This window comes from Eleutherodactylus coqui, chromosome 1 (genome assembly GCF_035609145.1).
Source record: "Eleutherodactylus coqui strain aEleCoq1 chromosome 1, aEleCoq1.hap1, whole genome shotgun sequence".
NCBI lineage: Eukaryota > Metazoa > Chordata > Amphibia > Anura > Eleutherodactylidae > Eleutherodactylus > Eleutherodactylus coqui.
Genome location: NC_089837.1, coordinates 22,809,496 through 22,827,658, shown reverse-complemented (window position 1 = coordinate 22,827,658; position 18,163 = coordinate 22,809,496). Strand labels below are relative to the sequence as shown.

Here is an 18,163-nt window from a genome sequence, read left to right as displayed (position 1 = left end):
ACCCACTTGCGTTGCCGATTTTTGCGCGTGAAAAACGCAGTGTTTTCGCACGTTTTTTGCGCGTTTTTCGCGGCGGATTTTGCACGTTTTTCACGGCGTTTTTTGCAGCCCTCCATTGACAATCATGGGTGCATTAAGAGAAAAATAAGGACACATATGCAACTGACAGTTCCTATGTGAAAAAACCCCACGAAACGGAAAAAAAACCCCAGATGGACAAGAACACATTCTATACTAATTGCTCTTGAGAAAAAACGCAAAACATCACTGGAAAAAAAATCGCAAGTGGGTAGGCACCCTAATTATAACACACAACACAGCAGAACAAGAGGGCACAACAGGAAACTAATTGAATGGTTAGGCAAGGAAGAGTTAAAGCACGTACAAGACAGGAAATGGCATATAACAAGAAAACAGACAAAGCGTTCCAAATTAAAATATGCGAATAGCACAGAAAGCAAAACAGACAAATAAATCATCAAAAAGAAATTTTACCTGATAGGGATCAAGTTCAATTATGCTGAACACTTTTCACCTGCCACTAACACCGGAGATGACCCCCTCCATAGGCAGAAACCAAAAGAAATATCCCTTGCCTCCGGGTTCTGCTTCGTATGAGGGGAGAAAGTTGCTGCTCTTTGTTCAGTAGTAAGTGTAAAGGTATAGCATCCCACTGAGGCACTCCAAACTGTTAAAGAATTATCCCAGATCAGGTAAAATTAATAAGTCACTCGTGACTACTCTCTTAACAGAAACTCAGACAAGGAGATCTGAATTGCAGTCAATGATAGTAGTTTCTGGGCCAAAACTGCCCATTGCTATGTTTTATTAGAAACCAAGAAGAGGTATATCTAACATATAGATATGGGATGGCTTAAACAACTTTACATAATCAAATTCTATGATTACATACATTCTTGGCTATATTCTTGGTGTAAACAGGCTAACATCTGCTAATATCTTGCCAAAACAGGGCAAGTAAATGATAACTCCTCCATACTCAGCATTTTTAGCTGCATCCTGGTACCATTTCTGAAATAAATTGGCATATCACTATGTCGGATAGCGCGGGATCTCTTATGATCTTGCACTTTCCACAGGACATAATTATACATCCTATTGCATTAAGTACCCCACAGCCAGGAACTTACATTTACATCCTGTGGCATTAAGAGATAAACATCATAAAGTGATTGTTGTAGTATTTGATAATGCAGAAAAATTGAAAAGTGTTGAAATTGAACTCATGCCCCTCTAACGTCCTCCTCTAACTCTTTGTGGCTATACCCCTCACTCTGAAGGAGATAAGGTCATGATCTAATAAAAGTCTTGGTTCCCATGTGTTGTCTCAAAAACACCATAGCATAACTGATCCAATAATGGTTGGAGCATGGCTCGGTGACCCCTGGTTGGTTCTTAATTGCTCGTTGGCTGGGGAACATCATGCCATGTCATTTGCCCAGGAAAGTGTCACTATAGATTATTATCCCTTCTGAGATTGAAATGGGTTACCTAATAATTGTCCACAATGTGTGGGACAACATGTGGTAGAAAATTGGACCAGAATATAGGATGCCCTAAGCTTTGGATGACAGTTGTCTGGCATCCTATATAAAACACGGTAGTAGCAGTGACCTCTTTGTGTTACTGTGTGATGGTCTGTCATTAGTGGTAAGCCCTGAATACACACTCTTCAAGAGAGCTCTGGATAATTGGCCATGGATAAATTGTAAGCTTCATGTAATGTCTGTGGGCATGGCTAACAGGATAATTTATTTGCCCACTTATACTACAAATGGGGGGAAAGCTAGTGAAAGCTATGGACTATCCAGATGACCAGATTTTCACAGTATTGGGGCTAGTTAATCAAACTAATGCAATTCAAGCTTAATTGTGGTTACTAACCAATACACAACAGTGTTAGATTACCTTTCAGTTGCTCAGGGTGGGATTTGATAGATCATAGGACCTACCTTTTGACATTATATAGATCCAAGGGGCAACATGCAGGTCAGGGCTAGTGTTCAAGTAATCCAGGAGATGAGAGAAAAGTAGCTACATATGTTCTATGTTCCATCCTGCAAATTGTTTTTTGTTTATAGGAGATTGGGTATTGCACAAGCTATTTTTCAAATATTACAGCTTTATGTTGCAGCCTATATTATAGTAATACTGAGTTGTATGCTCTGTATGCAAGGCTGGAGCAAGGGGAACATAGAAGCTCGCAAAGATTATTAATTCAAGATACAAGAACTCTCATCCATATCGCAATCCTGCCTATGAAGGTGGGACTCCATAAAAGTTGAAGTTTTACACTTCAACACTTTGCTCTACTCTTCGTGTTAGGTGTGAGGAATAGGCATTCCTATCATTAAGGGTTAACCTATGGCAATGACCCTAGACAGGGAAATACTAGTCCCAGGGACAAGCTCATATGCTGCACACAGCATCAATATTAAATAAGCCTGGTAGTGATGAAGTGGTCACAAAAGGGGGGAATTGTAAGAGCATGTATTACAGTTGAATGTATAGTAACTCCATTTTCTAACTAACATTCATTTTCATTATTGATTATATCTTTAATCTATAACTTATTATAAATGCGTTAAAGTATCTTTGCTAAGCTTTTGCAAATGAAGACACAATTCGCTTTGTGGTAAAATCTAGTCTCTTTAAGAAGGCCGGATGTCTTGGACTGATATTATAATCCCAAAAACTACAGGAATCTGGGGGGGTAGGATGTCTATTGTGCTGTAATGTGTGATACGGACGGTTAGCAGACCAGATGGCATGATATGTTGCCAAATCTGAAGATGATTGTTATGCCAAAATATATTCATTTATGTCATTTGATATGAAATGTACCTCCTTTTTTATCTATAATGTTATAGGGGGATTTCTCAAATTTAGAGCTTTCACTTATTAAAATCACAACATAGTTTTGTCAGCTTTTCTTGTAAGGTGTGGTCGTATACAACACTTTAAAAAAAAAATTCTACCTGTTCTGGTGAATTTCTTTAATACTTTGGAGGCCCCAGCGTGATTTTTCTCATTTTGTTTTCTTTTGTACACTGAACAAGGAGGACCTTTCACTCCACTGTAGGGAAAATAGACTTGGGTAAGCAGCCTTTGTCTCCTATTTTCTCTGCTGGGGAGAGAAAAATCCTATGGGTCAGCGCAGGAGGATGCAAAGCATCAATTCGATCTCTATCAGCCATAATTACTTTGTGTTACTTGTATGTTTCTTTCTCTTCCTGTTTGTCTTTGTACTGCTGACTACTGTAATCACTAAACCCCTTTTCCTCTTCCTCCTGATTTTGATAAAGATTTTGTTCATACTAAATGTTGCTCTCAGTCTTTCAGCTGTCTTTTATTGTGTATGTCAATATGTTTTCAATTTATTACAATGTATATGTAATTCATTTTATTACCTTTCATCTTTGCAACTGTATTGTATTACCATTACGAAAGGAATTTTACTTCTGTGTGGTGATTGGTGTTTGAATATTATGTTCGTATAAGTAAAGTATGAATACAGTGCATCCTGGTAATATAAGCCTTGGGTGAATGCATATTGTCCTGAAGATTTTACTAGAATACTTTGATTTTGTTGACGACATTGTGGTTGGTACATTGAATCTATAAAAATAAAAAAGTGGGTTTCCAGTAACAAGGTTATGTTGAGCTGCTATTTATGTGAATGGTCAGTGTGTTTGCACTGTAAGTTTAGTTAAACAGACAACTGAAGCTCCTTGGATTTTTTTGGCACAGCCATGCACCTATTACATCACAAGTGTATTATTATGAAGATGTAGATAATGAACTAGGTAAAAACAGAGCAGTGTAACAATTCTGGGATGTTCAGAAAGCTAGAACCTGTAGGAGTTATGCACTCTATGGTTACCCCTGTTTTTCGGGAGACTGAAGCATACCTTGTTATCATAGAAAAATCAATGTTGCAGGGAGAGAAAGACAGAGAGAAGTTTTATAAGAGGAAATGGAAGAAAGCTCAAAAGACTGTGCCCATGATGATTTCTTTGGCAGCCTATCTTGGAATCTCAGTAGCGCCTGGTCTAGCAGGTGCTACATCAATTCAAGAGGCAAGAGGAGGCTATGTAACATGTACACAGCCAAGCATAGATGAGTTTCGAAAGAAGGGTTCAGAAAGCTGAAATTATGTCAACTTCAGCTTTAAGAATGCCAAACTATGAGTTGCCGGTCAATTTTTTTTTTTTTGTCATGAAAGTGACGGGTATGCCAAGGGTGTACTCACCAAACTGCACAGAGGAAGCAAGAGCCCTTAGGGTATTATTCCTCCAGAATTGATGTGGTAATCAAGGGAGCTTCTTTATGCATCAGAGCCACTGAAGCTTGTGCCATTCTCGAAGAAAAATGTTGCAGACATTGTGCTAGAATATCCTTTGATAGTACAGCTACCACATTCAGTTCAAGAATTGTGGTCACTGGTGATGACAAAGCATCTGTCAATGGCCAGACTGACAAAGTAGGAGATAGCTCTTCAGACTCCACCAAATGTTACAATCAAGAGATGTACATCATTGAATCCTTCCACACTTGTTCCTGATGGAAGGGAGGGTGAAGCCGAGGGGTTATTAGAACATAAAAACTAACTGTAGGTGTTTTCCAAGTAAAGCTTCAATGGGACATACCAAGCATCCTGAGCCTGGAATGTTCTGACTGTTATTACAACTGCTAAACAGCCGGGTACCTTATGTGAAAACACACTGTGCAAGAGTTTGACAATAGGATGCAATGCTTGCAGTTATTGTCATCCTAAAAGGGCAAATAGTTCATGCACTGCACTATAAATGAGAATATACTTATTTTTACATTTATTATTGGCCTTTATTCAAAAACTAATACGGTAACCATATGTTATCTAATTACTTTCTATTTATATATGTGTATATTCCCATAGTTGACTAATGCATAATGCTTAATAGGAATAAATGCAGGGGCAGAAAAAGTTGAGCTGTTTGGGGCATAACAGGTAGATCTGTAATGTGCCTCAGGGGCTTGCCTTGGTATGCAAGGAAAGCAGGTATTTCCTCGGCCCCCAGGGTAAGGACAATCCTGAGTTTTTTAGATGATAAAAAGAAGAGAACTGATAAAGAAATCTAGTCCCTTTAAGAAGGTCTGATGTATTTAAGATGTCAGAAAAAGGTTATGTTATCAATTTGGAAACATGGAATTAATTATAGCATAGAGCACGACTTGGAGTGATGTTATGATCCCCAAAACCACAGGGATTAGGGGGAGTGGGATGTCTATGGTGCAATATTGTGTAATACTGATGGTCAGCACACCAGATGGCATGATACGTTGCCAAATCTGAACTATTGTAGCATATATACTACAGGAAGATGATTTTTATGCCAAAATACATTCATTTTATGCCAAAATACATTCATTTATGTCATTTAACATGAAATGTACCTCCCTCTTGTTTATCTATACAGTCTGAGGGGATTGCTAATTTTTAGAGCTTTCCCTTATTGAAATTATAATGTTATGTCATCTGATTTTTTTAAGGTGTGGTCTTATACAACACTTTGTTTTAATTCTGCCTGGTCTGGTGAATTTCCTTAACAGTGATTATAAAACAGACAACGTCCTCATTAAACCAGAAAAGCTGCTCTGCACAAGAACAGATATAAGTCAGACAGAGATCAGAAGTGCTATCAGACATAAGAGCTAATTCCAGACTATTGAAGACGGAATATGAAACAAGCAACTTAGAAGAAGATTCATGATGAGCTTTTCAAGAGAAAAAAAAACAAAATGTATATGTTTCAAATTTACTGCGCATGTCGGACACTTCCTTGTTTGCTATTCTAAAAGTCTGTTGCATTGTAGAATAAAGATGAAATGTTTGATTTACACTGAGGAACAAGTGTGACATCTCATAGTTCTGTGACGTACTTCATTCCTATTATTTTATATGATTTGAAATACCCCAATTATATCTGAAGTGTAGATTTTGCTAAGAAAAGCTTGACAATCAATCAAGATGGAATTATTAGTAATAAACTGTCCTTGATTGTTTTCACAACTTAGAAGCCAAATCTTCAAAATTGTAAATTAAGAGAAGATTATAATGAAACCCTCAAAGGTGCCGGGACAAAGTAACTCACCTAACACTAGATCTATCATCTAAAGCACAGCATCAGGCTCTTCTCTAGATCTGTTATGTACAGCACAGAGTTAGGATCTCCACTAGATCTGTTATACACGCCGCAGGATCAGGGTAATTTCTAGATCTATTATATATGGTACAGTCAGGATCTCCTGTAGTTCTGTTATATACAGCACATGATATATTTATTATATACAGTGAAAGGTCAGGCTCACCTCTAGATCTGTAATATAAATATACGGTCAGGATCTACACTAGATCTGTTATAGATAGTGCAGGATCAGGATGTGTATTAGATCTGTTATATACAGTACAGAGTCCGATCTCCTCTAGATCACTTATATACATTACATCATCAGGCTCTTCTCTAGATCTATTATATACACTACAGAGTCCGGCTCCCCTTTAGATTGTCTAAATGCAGTATAAGGTCAGTATCTCCTCTAGATCTCATATACAGCACATGATCAGGTACTTCCCCAGATCTATTATATACCGTACAGAGTCAGGACCTCTTGTAGTTCTGTAATATATAATATAGGATTATGGTGGAATTCTTGTTTTATGCTAAAAAAAGGTAATTATTTTTTGGTAATAAATAAAATGTAGTAATTCTGCAAATAATTGTCCAATATTGTCTTGTATGCCGCCAACTTATGTTCTCAGAACTGTGAGCTGTTTGTTGCACCATAAGAAATCACTGCAGAAATTGTGCTCACGTGAAGTAAAATCTGGGATGGATAGCCACAATCTCCTACATTTGCATATTGTCTTTGTAGCATGTCCTGTGACTCTCCCCTGCCCCCTTTACCCTGCTGTCCAACTTATTATTTTTGCTGTATCCCCTGTAAGGCCCCTTATGTTAAAATAGTTGAACAAATACTGAACCGCATGCCCTTTTTAGTGCCCCCTTGTTTTCTGATGCTTCTATTCAGCGCTCCTGTCCTGCTGTCGTCTCAGTGCTTGTTGTAACCGATGATGTCACCAGAAGTCAGATGGCTGCTTCTGCGTCATGTTCCTGCACTCCTAAAATAGTGGTACACTGGATGTGAGCACTTATGCCAGGAGAATGAGAGTTGACGATGCAGCTTCTGATTGGTTGCAGTGATCACCTGGCTTCCTGTGACATCACCAGTCACAACAAACACCACTTCTGTAACAAGGCTGCAGTGTTGGAAAGCAACAGCAGGAAATAGTTAAGCATTGCTTCACTTCTCATTTTAGCACAGGGAGGCACTAAAAGGGTGCATGTTGTTTAATAACAGGCAACCCCTTTTTTTCCCAAATATATTTTTATTAAGCTTTTCCATCAATACAAAAGGTATACCCAACTATACGACTCACAAGTCTCATGCAGAGTAGAGAAGACAGCTGAGCTAAAAAAAAAAAGCCCACATGACCTAAAACGATCACACTGACTAACATCAACTAAGAATAGATAAAAAAGAGTATACAAAACAAAGACAAACAATGACAATAAGGGAGGTGGAGGGAGGAGGAAATGGAGGGTAAAGGGGGAGGGGTGAAGTTAATTTAACGATCTATAGAACACGTATGTGACCTTCCTAATATAGACACCTTTTATTGGCATGAGACTCATAATTCCTCCATGGGCCGTGCCCAGCCTTGGGTAAGACACGGGCAGTTGTAGGCAGGCAAGCCCACTGACAGAGCTCCGCACTCAGGCAGCCATTAGGTACAGTGGTCAGGCTCCGCCCCCCAGGCAACCCCTTTAAAACCTTTTCTATGGTGATGGAGCAACTCTGCAATGGTTTTCTGTATTAGACTTGTTTGCTTATGGTTTTCCTGTTTACCCAGAGTGTTCGTTTTAGTACATATTGAATTTACTGCGTGTTAGATCTCTATCTTTTGGCAGTGTAATCATATACTCATTATGCCAAGTATGGTGCCTCAGTCTTGGACATTCTCCTTATAGTCTGCTGTTATTTAGTGAGGTGCATATGTTAGATATTTGATTTGATCAAACACACTCAGACAATATGTTTTTTTCTTTGCATGTTTTATTATATGCCACATCTTGACATTAGATCTTTATTTATCTCTGTCTTCGGCACATCCTCGGTATATCTTCCTGATTCCAATAAAGTTTCATTGCTTAAGTAAAAAAATACCATTTTGACCTTTATAAAGTTCAGTCCTTGTCACAATATCAAACTGTTAACAACGACTTGTCCATGTGTGAGTGCTTCTCATGCCCCGCCGATTATCACATGGTGGTGACATCATTGCAGGTCCTACAGCACAATAAAACATGCAGAGTCTGACAGCAGCCGTGTGCTCACAGAACTTGTGGTGATGTCACCATCATCTGATCAGTCACCTAGGCTCTAACCTCCAACCCTGATGATTGCCTTACAGTGATGTTATCACAGGTCCTTCACTTTGCAGAGCCGTGTGTGTGACAAATGGAGCACTAGAGCTGTGCATGGGACAGATGGAGAAGCAGAGCCATGCATGTGACAGATGGAGCAGTAGAGTGAGTTCCTGCAGATAACTATGCCTTTGGATGTACAGATACCCCATGAATCCTTCCTGCTTCACCACTGTAAGAACTGTTTTCTTGTTATTTGCTTACAACTTTTCAGTTAACAGACAGAACCAAACATTCCCGATTCTTGTTCAGAAAAAAAAAATGTGTGTATGGACTACTTTATTCCATCTAATAAGACTCACTGCAGAGGATGGAACGTTGGCATCACGAGTGACAAACTGGACTTCAGGTAACCACCGCTAGCCTCATTTGTGATCTCCCCCTGCGGTAGTGAGGTTGGGTCCCAAACTACCCTTAGAGAGGAGACATTAGAGCCCCATGACAAGGTTAGCTCTCTAACCTGCTATCTCCTCGGCCGAGGACCTGCTCCTCAGCTGCTGCACATGTAACAGAGCTGTGTGAATGTAAGGTGCATGTAGCAGAGCTATCTATTATCTATCAACCACCCTAGAGGCGCAATGATGCTGATGTAATCACAGGTTCTAAAACAGCAGCCATTTGCTTACAACTCCAATCCGGTAAACTATAATATATCAGTCTGTGCCGCATTGTGCAACCAGTAACACCGGTACTATAATTTACTGTAATTACTAGTAAAAACCTACAGACACCGATGAGAGGGTGAGTTTTACTGCTGGACTGTAGTGAGTGTCTGAAACTGGTAAGTAGCCAAAGATTAGATAGCTGACCTGAGTTACACATCCCCCGATAAACGTTTAATGTTGCCCACCCAACATACTGATTTGTGCTGCTGCCTTCTGCTGTCATTTCACTTTGTAATTGTATACTCAATCATTGTAAGGAGGGAATAATAGTCACAGCAGATGAAAGCGGCATTTGGCACAGTTCATGAGGATACCACAGATCAGGACACGTTATAGTAATCAGCAGCGCTGTGTGCCATGTCATGAACCTAACCTTTCCTCTCCATTGGTACCGCCGCACATCTCATGTTACTGCAGGCAGAGAAAATTTACGAATGGAACGATGGAACAATACCTCTACAGCAGACCCCCAAAGTATAATAGGTGGGAGTGGCTGCTTATCAGTATTTTGCATCTGGTCCGTCCCTCCATAAGTATTTTGCCAGGTCTGCATGCTGCTTGAGAATGATATTTTTGACTCCTCTGTGTATATCCATATACCATTATATCAGTAGGTATGATCGCCTGCTGTTTTTATCTAATAGAAATGTTCCCTTTTCCCTAAATCTTACTCTGCCTCCCATTTTCTGGACTCTATTTGGGATTTACACTGCAGCCCACCGTCACATCCAGAGAATAGTACAGCTCGGTGGATCACCGCTATCACTACTTTATTGTCACCGTAATAGCTGAATATGGAAAATAGCTTACATTGTAAAGGTATAGAACTTGCCCTTAACATCATACCAATTCTGCTGATGTGTCATCTAAAGGATGTACAACATGTAGCCATCACTGCACAATAATACAAGGAGACTTTACTGCGATGCTCTACAGGATTTATTATGACTCTACAATCACTTCTCTATTATTCTACAATCAGTTCCTGTACATTATACATCTTATTAGAGAATTACGTCTCATTACCAGATCTGATCCTTGTGTTTATTGGGATCACTGAAACCGACATTATTCATCAGGAAACTGAAGATCAGAAGATCATTGATTTCACTACTTTAATCACAGTCCATTTTACTACATGAATATATGAGCCCCCAAATTCCTGTTTGTGCTGTTGAGTTCAGGCAATGAAATTCCTCCAATCTCCGTTCATACCAGGAGTAATAGGCAGGATTCAGAGCCTGCAATAATGAGAGAGAAATTAATTCTATATATCTACACGGGAGAGATCATGGAAAATGTATTTGCCGTGGAGGCGGCAGGAGGTGCTGATGATTGGATGTGCATTCTGACAGACAGGGTGGAATCAGGTTATTCCGAGGGATCAGACTTGTGAGACTGGGAAACGTGTGGAACTGTTGGCTGTGATTGATGGGTTGATAGGGAGTTGAGTGAGATGGAGAGGAAAATAATTTAGCTTTCTTCATGTTGAGTGTTAACAAGTGAGAGGAGAAGAAGGGGAATATGGCTGGTAGACATCTTGGAACTCTGGATAGTAAAAAGGTAACATCTGGACAATGTTATCAATTTAAATGTGTTTATGAAAGCTATAGGATTATATGAGTTGTCCTCAGCTAAAGGTACAGATGGAGAAGAGTCTGTATATGGGGACAAGCCATTGAGGGACACCAACAAAGAGGAGGGGAGATGAGGAGGTGGTGCGTGAATGTTCAGTTGGTGAGGTATTAGGTAATCCAAGGAAAGCCAAGGTTATGATGCCAGAAGACAAGAGATGTTGTAAAAGGATGGAACGGTTGACTGTGTAAAAGGTGGAGGACAGATCTGAAAGGAGGAGCACAGAGTAATGTGAATGAAGTATGATCTATGTAGATGGGGAAACAGGGAAAAGTAGAGGGCAGAAGACAGGTCTAGAATGAATGGCATATGGTAATTAAGATGGAAGAGAAAAGATCTAGAAGGAAAAACACAAAGTAATGTAGAAGGAAGAGGACAGGTCAAAAAGGAGTAGCACAAAGTAAGGCAAAGGCAGGAGACAGGTCTAAAAGAAGGGGCACAGAGTATTGTAGAAGACAGAAGGCAAGTCTAGAAAGAGCAGCACAGAGTAGAAGATAGGTCTGGAGTAATGAAGGGGGATAATTGATGTAGAAGGAGGAGCAAAGTAATGCAAAGTTAGAGCAGTGAGCCGTTGTATAGGGGTGCTTGGACTATACCATAAGTTGACTCTTTTTCTAATGCTGCTGATTTTGTACTTGAAATACCTGGTAAAGTTCATCTGACAAACTTTGCTATATCAAACAGACCTGTTGGGGCATTATATCCACTGCTAAGTCTGCCATTTTGTCATCACTGGAATTGTAATTTTTTGGAACCATAGAATAGTAGATTAGAGACACAATGTATTGTTATGTGTGTGATATGTCCCCACCATGATGGCTGTGCAGTTACACATAGACCATTGGTGTATACTTACTTGTCGGGAGCCTGAAATCTGCTGCCGGAATATTAACTGAAATAGAAAGGGAGTTTAGAATAAATTAGAATTCTTAACTGCAACAGAAAAGTGGCGGAAGATGAGACGTGCCCAGGGGGGGCTGGGTTGAAGTATTGGGTGCCACTCCATTGTTTAATGTTTACTGTTACCTGCCCGACATACTGATTAGCTCTGCTGCTGTTTTCTGCTGTCATCCATTGTGCAACACTTGTAATGATATGCTTATTCATTGAAAGTGTTGCAAAGGGCCAAGAAGGGATTGATAGTCATAACATATGAAAGAAGCATCAGGCACAGCTCAGGTCAGGACACATTATAGTAGTCAACGGCTCATGTGCACCATGAAGCGAGCCTATCATTTCTTTTGTACTGGCAACGCTGCATATCTTGTTACTGCAGGCAGAGAAAAATGCAAATCAAAAGTTGGAATAATGCCTCTACAGTGCCATCTATTGGAGGGTAGTATTCTTGTAAGTCAATGTCAAACCTTCCAACAAGCCTTGCAACAATAGAAGGGATTTATAAACCAAATCCAGAATCTTCTCTGGAAGGAAAAGATAACAATGCACAGAATGTTTTGGGGTGATTTCCCCTGATCCGTGTGCAGTAGGTTTCTGGCTGACTTCCAATAGGTGATGCTGTAGAAACATTGTTCCATCTTCACAATTGCGTATCTCTAAGGGGAGCATATATGGCCTTATAAGTCTCCTCACACTTACTTGGTGCTTTATCTAAGGAGAAACTATAGCATTTCTAACACACATCTATAGGCCTCTAACTAGCCAAGACAGAAGCCTACTGCACACCGAGAAGAGATAATCACCCTCAAAATAGTCTTTCTGTGCATGATTATCCTTTCCTTCTGGAAACATTTCTGCCTTTTACTCATAATTCCTAATCTTTGTTATATGCCACAACAGTGTGATTGGCTCAGATCCTACCTCTGGGACCTGCCCCAGGCTTTAGTACACTGTTTTTGTAATTCCCATAAAAGTCGATAGGGTTGCCCAAATAGAATCAGCGTAGCTTGCAATGCTGTGCTCTATGTGTAACTTCCAAGGGAGATACAGAGATAATATAGCTGACCCATGCTTGGCTATTTCTATCTTTACAGTTTCTGGCAATGTTCCCATGATTGATACAGATGGGATCACCCCTTTGTTAATGGGCACTACTCATAGGCCTGTGCCGTGTGCTTTCCCCCAGGCTAAAATATGCCAGCCAGCCTCATATGTGTTACAGTTGAATACCAGATTAGAGACGGAGCCTAGATATAGTGTTTAATTGCTTCTACTTTGTAATCAGACACATCCCTGGTGCCCCTAATAGATCATAGTGCTCAGTAGCTATAGGGGTGCAGGGGTAGTAGTTCCACCTGGGTCCTGGAACCTAAGAGGACTAAATTCCCCTCTGACATGTGAGAAAACATCAGTAAAAGTCTAACATACATCTCTGGACTAAACCAAAATAGTGACATCAGCGGAAATCACTTGATGTGACTAAATGTTTCTGTCTCTATAGTCAGTCAGGACTCAACATATACATTCTGTAAACAGTCTATACGATCTATGTAGAGTCTATGAATCTTCAGTATATGCCATGTATATACAGTCTATATACAATCTAGAGTATTAACCATGTATATAGCGTCTACACTATTTTCGTAGTCTACAAATCTTCAGTATATACCATGTATATACAGTCTATACAATCTATGTAGAGGCTATATACAGTCTACAGTATTAACAATGTATATACGGACTGTAAAAATATAAAAAAATAAATAAATAAATTGCACGCTGTTAGCCAGCGAAGCAAAATACGATTCTTCTCAGTGAGAGAAATCAGATAATTTTACAGATATGACACATTTTAATGGCTAACAAAAATGCATGATGTTCTAGCAAGCTTTTGGATCCCCCTAAAATCCTTCCTCATGCATACAGTCTGTATAATCTACCTAGAGTCTACATACAATCTACAGTATATACCAGTGGTGGAAAACCAATGGCATGCGTGCCAGAGGCGGCACGCATAGCCCTCCCTGCTGGCACGCGCCGTCGTAGTCCACTTACTGCGTTAGTGAATACCGGCAGAGGTGCTGTAGCTCCCCTGCTGGTATTCACCCAGTTGCGCTGATAGCAGCGCAGATCCCAGTGCACACTGTGACGTCAGTGTGCAGTCAGTTCCTCCTCCCCCCTCCCCTGACGTCTCCTCTTAGGTTTCGTGAGAGCAGGGGATGGAGGCATCAGGCAGCACACTGACATCACAGTGTGCACCTGGGATTAGCACCAGCAGCAGCTCTGAGCAGAGGAGCATCGGCGCTTCCATGAGGATGAGGGGGTAAGTATGTGGATCTCAGGGGGGTGCTATTACTACTGGGGCCACTGTAGGGGAGGGTCACCATTACTACTGGGGGCCACTGTGGGATATCACTATTACTACTGGGGTCCTCTGTAGAATGTCACTATTACTACTGGGGCTGCTGTAGAATGTAACTAATACTACAGGGGCCACTGTGGAGCATCACTATTACTGCAGGGGCTGCCGTGGGGGTCACTATTTCTGCTGGGGTATTTTTACACATGGCCGAAATGCTGCAGAATATTCTCAGTGGAAATTTCCGTGGCAAATTCTGTAGCATTTCTGTATCCAAGAAGCAGTCAAAATTTGTACCCTGTCGATTTTGAAACAGCCCTGTCCTTTTAAGAAGACGGGGTAAAATCATAAGTTGTGATAAGCGCCGCCCCCTGACGTGTTGGTACTTTGCGATAAATAAGTGGGTTTTGTGTTGCAGTTTGGGCACTCGGTTTCAAAAAGGTTCGCCATCACTGGTACTTACCGTGTGCAGTGAGCCAGAGGTAGCTGGAGTGGGTGCTGTCAGTTTATACTTGGTCACAGTGGCAGCTACTCTGACAGATATGGTGACTCGGACATCAGGTGGTTGGTTAGCACCTCTGTGTAGTTATGGTACTGACTGCTGATATTTGTATGTGATGCCAATGCCTTTATATGAGAAAAACCTTACTTGGTAATGAAATAATGAGACCAGTCCAACTGTATGCCAGAAAATTAAAGGCATGCAGTTTACGATGTCATGTCAGGTCATAGAGACAGTTTATTCTTGTGGATTTGGGAGCAATGATAACAACAGTTACATTTGTATTCACATTGACATTGTCAGATTTCTTACTTCTCTCGAGATGAAGATCATTTAGATACAGTAAAGATTTTCCCTTTACTTTGTCCTGGGCTGTCAGCGACAGGCTGGAGGGGCTCGTGCAGGATAGATTATATTCCGCCGTTAGTTAACTGCGCAAGGGGAGGTAACACTCACTATTGTGATGACCTCTCTGCTGGCTCCAATTTACTTACTGAGGATGGAGGAAAAACCCCACTATTCTCCATGCTTTCTTCCTTTATCTCCTCTGATGACACACTCACTGTCTCATCACACTATATCCTTTCCTGCTCTTGTCTTTGTGTCTGCCCTCTTCTGCTCCCAATCTCCAACTACCAACTGCCAGTGTATGCACACTTACAATTACCTTAGCTGGGATAGTTATATCCTATAGCTGTGATAGCTATTTCAGGAATTACACCTTTTACTTCAGGTGGGGCACCTCCTATGTCCCTTTTAGGGCTGACACCCACTGGCGATATTTTCTTTCTTGCGCTGCGAAAGCACGGGAAAACTCTCGTCTCACAGCGCAAGAAAGACGCCGAAATAGAACCGGCATATCGCCAGTCTTTTCAATGGGGCCAGCGGCAGCAGCACTAGCCCCATTGAAAAGATAGGGAGAATGCCGCGGACTTCTGCCACAGCTGTGACAGCTGTGGCAGGAATTTCCTTCATGCCATGCTGCCAATCCCATTGAAAGCAATGCTTCCTGGCAAGCCCCGCAGTATGATTATCGGGGAGGAGCTTGAAATATAAGCCCTTCCCCAATAATCATCAATAAGTGGTAAAAAAAAAAAATACTCACCTCTCCGCCGCTCAGACGCGTCCTCCAGCTGGCTTTAAAAATCCCCTCCTCCTGAAAGGGCTGTGCTGATTGGCTGAGGGTTCAGCCAATAGCAGCTAGCGCTTAGCTATTGGCTGAGTGCTCAGCCAATTACAGATAGTATTTAGCTATTCATTCATTCGGGGATGAAGGAAACTCTTGCCACAGCTGTGGCAGAAGTCCACGGCATTCTCCCTGTCTTTTCAATGGGGCTAGCGCTGCTGCCGCTGGCCTCATTGAAGAGACTGGCGATGTTCCAGCGATCTGCCAGCGTCTTTCTCGCACTACGCTCCAAGACTTTTCACTTACTCTCGCAGCGCAGTGGAGAAAAGAACGCCTGTGGGTGTCCACCCTTAGGCGCATAGTAAGATACCAGGAACTTATTAACTCTGCTTGCCTACTTTGTATCTACAATCTATGTAGAGTCTATATACAATCTAAACTATGTATCATGTATATACAGTCTATACAATCTATGTTGAGTCTATACACAATCTACAGCATATACCATGTATATACAGTCTATACAATCTATGTAGAGTCTATATACAATCTACACTATATACCATGTATATACAGTCTATACAATCTATGTAGAGTCTATATACAATATACACTATGTATCATCTATATACAGTCTATACAATCTATGTAGAGTCTATATACAATCTACACTATGTATCATGTATATACAGTCTATACAATCTATGTAGAGTCTATATACAATCTACACTATGTATCATGAATATACAGTCTATACAATCTATGTAGAGTCTATATACAATCTACACTATATACCATGTATATACGGTCTATACAATCTATGCAGAGTCTATATACAATCTACACTATATACCATGTATATACAGTCTATACAATCTATGTAGAGTCTATATACAATCTATGTAGAGTCTATATACAATCTACACTATATACCATGTATATACAGTCTATACAATCTATGTAGAGTCTATATACAATCTACACTATGCATCATGTATATACAGTCTATACAATCTATGTAGATTCTATATACAATCTGCACTATATACCATGTATATACAGTCTATACAATCTATGTAGATTCTATATACAATCTACACTATATACATGTATATACAGTCTATACAATCTATGTAGAGTCTATATACAATCTACACTATATACCATGTATACCGTCTGTGCAATCTATGTAGAGTCTATATACAATCTACACTATATACTATGTATATACAGTCTGTGCAATCTATGTAGAGTCTATATACAATCTGCACTATATACCATGTATATACAGTCTATACAATCTATGTGGTGTCTATATACAATCTGCACTATGTATCATGTATATACAGTCTGTACAATCCATGTAGAGTCTATATACAATCTACACTATATACCATGTATATACAGTCTATACAATCTATGTTGAGTCTATACACAATCTACAGTATATACCATGTATATACAGTCTATACAATCTATGTAGAGTCTATATACAATCTACACTATATACCATGTATATATAGTCTATACAATCTATGTGGTGTCTATATACAATCTGCACTATATACCATGTATATACAGTCTATACAATCTATGTAGAGTCTATATACAATCTACACTATGTATCATGTATATACAGTCTATACAATCTATGTAGAGTCTATATACAATCTGAACTATATACCATGTATATACAGTCTATACAATCTATGTGGTGTCTATATACAATCTGCACTATATACCATGTATATACAGTCTATACAATCTATATAGAGTCTATATACAATCTACACTATATACCATGTATATACAGTCTATACAATCTATGTAGAGTCTATATACAATCTATACTATGTATCATGTATATACAGTCTATACAATCTATGTAGAGTCTATATACAATCTACACTATGTATCATGTATATACAGTCTATACAATCTATGTAGAGTCTATATACAATCTACACTATATACCATGTATATACAGTCTATACAATCTATGTGGTGTCTATATACAATCTGCACTATATACCATGTATATAAAGTCTATACAATCTATATAGAGTCTATATACAATCTACACTATATACCATGTATATACAGTCTATACAATCTATGTAGAGTCTATAAACAATCTACACTATGTATCATGTATATACAGTCTGTACAATCCATGTAGAGTCTATATACAATCTACAGTATATACCATGCCTTTACAGTCCATACAATCTATGTAGAGTCTATATACAATCTACACTATATACCATGTATATACAGTCTATACAATCTATGTGGTGTCTATATACAATCTGCACTATGTATCATGTATATACAGTCTATACAATCTATGTAGAGTCTATACACAATCTACAGTATATACCATGTATATACAGTCTATACAATCTATGTAGAGTCTATATACAATCTACA

The 18,163-nt window shown here is 39.6% G+C and overlaps 1 long non-coding RNA gene across 1 annotated transcript in view; it reads right to left on the bottom strand.

Annotated features, from left to right (window-relative positions):
• Positions 1-11,740, bottom strand: part of LOC136619854 (uncharacterized) — a 491,210-nt gene extending 479,470 nt beyond the window's left edge. The window contains exon 1 of the long non-coding RNA XR_010791065.1: positions 11,706-11,740. This is a non-coding gene — a long non-coding RNA (uncharacterized lncRNA). The remainder of the gene's footprint in view (positions 1-11,705) is intronic.
• Positions 11,741-18,163: the final 6,423 nt, after the last annotated feature.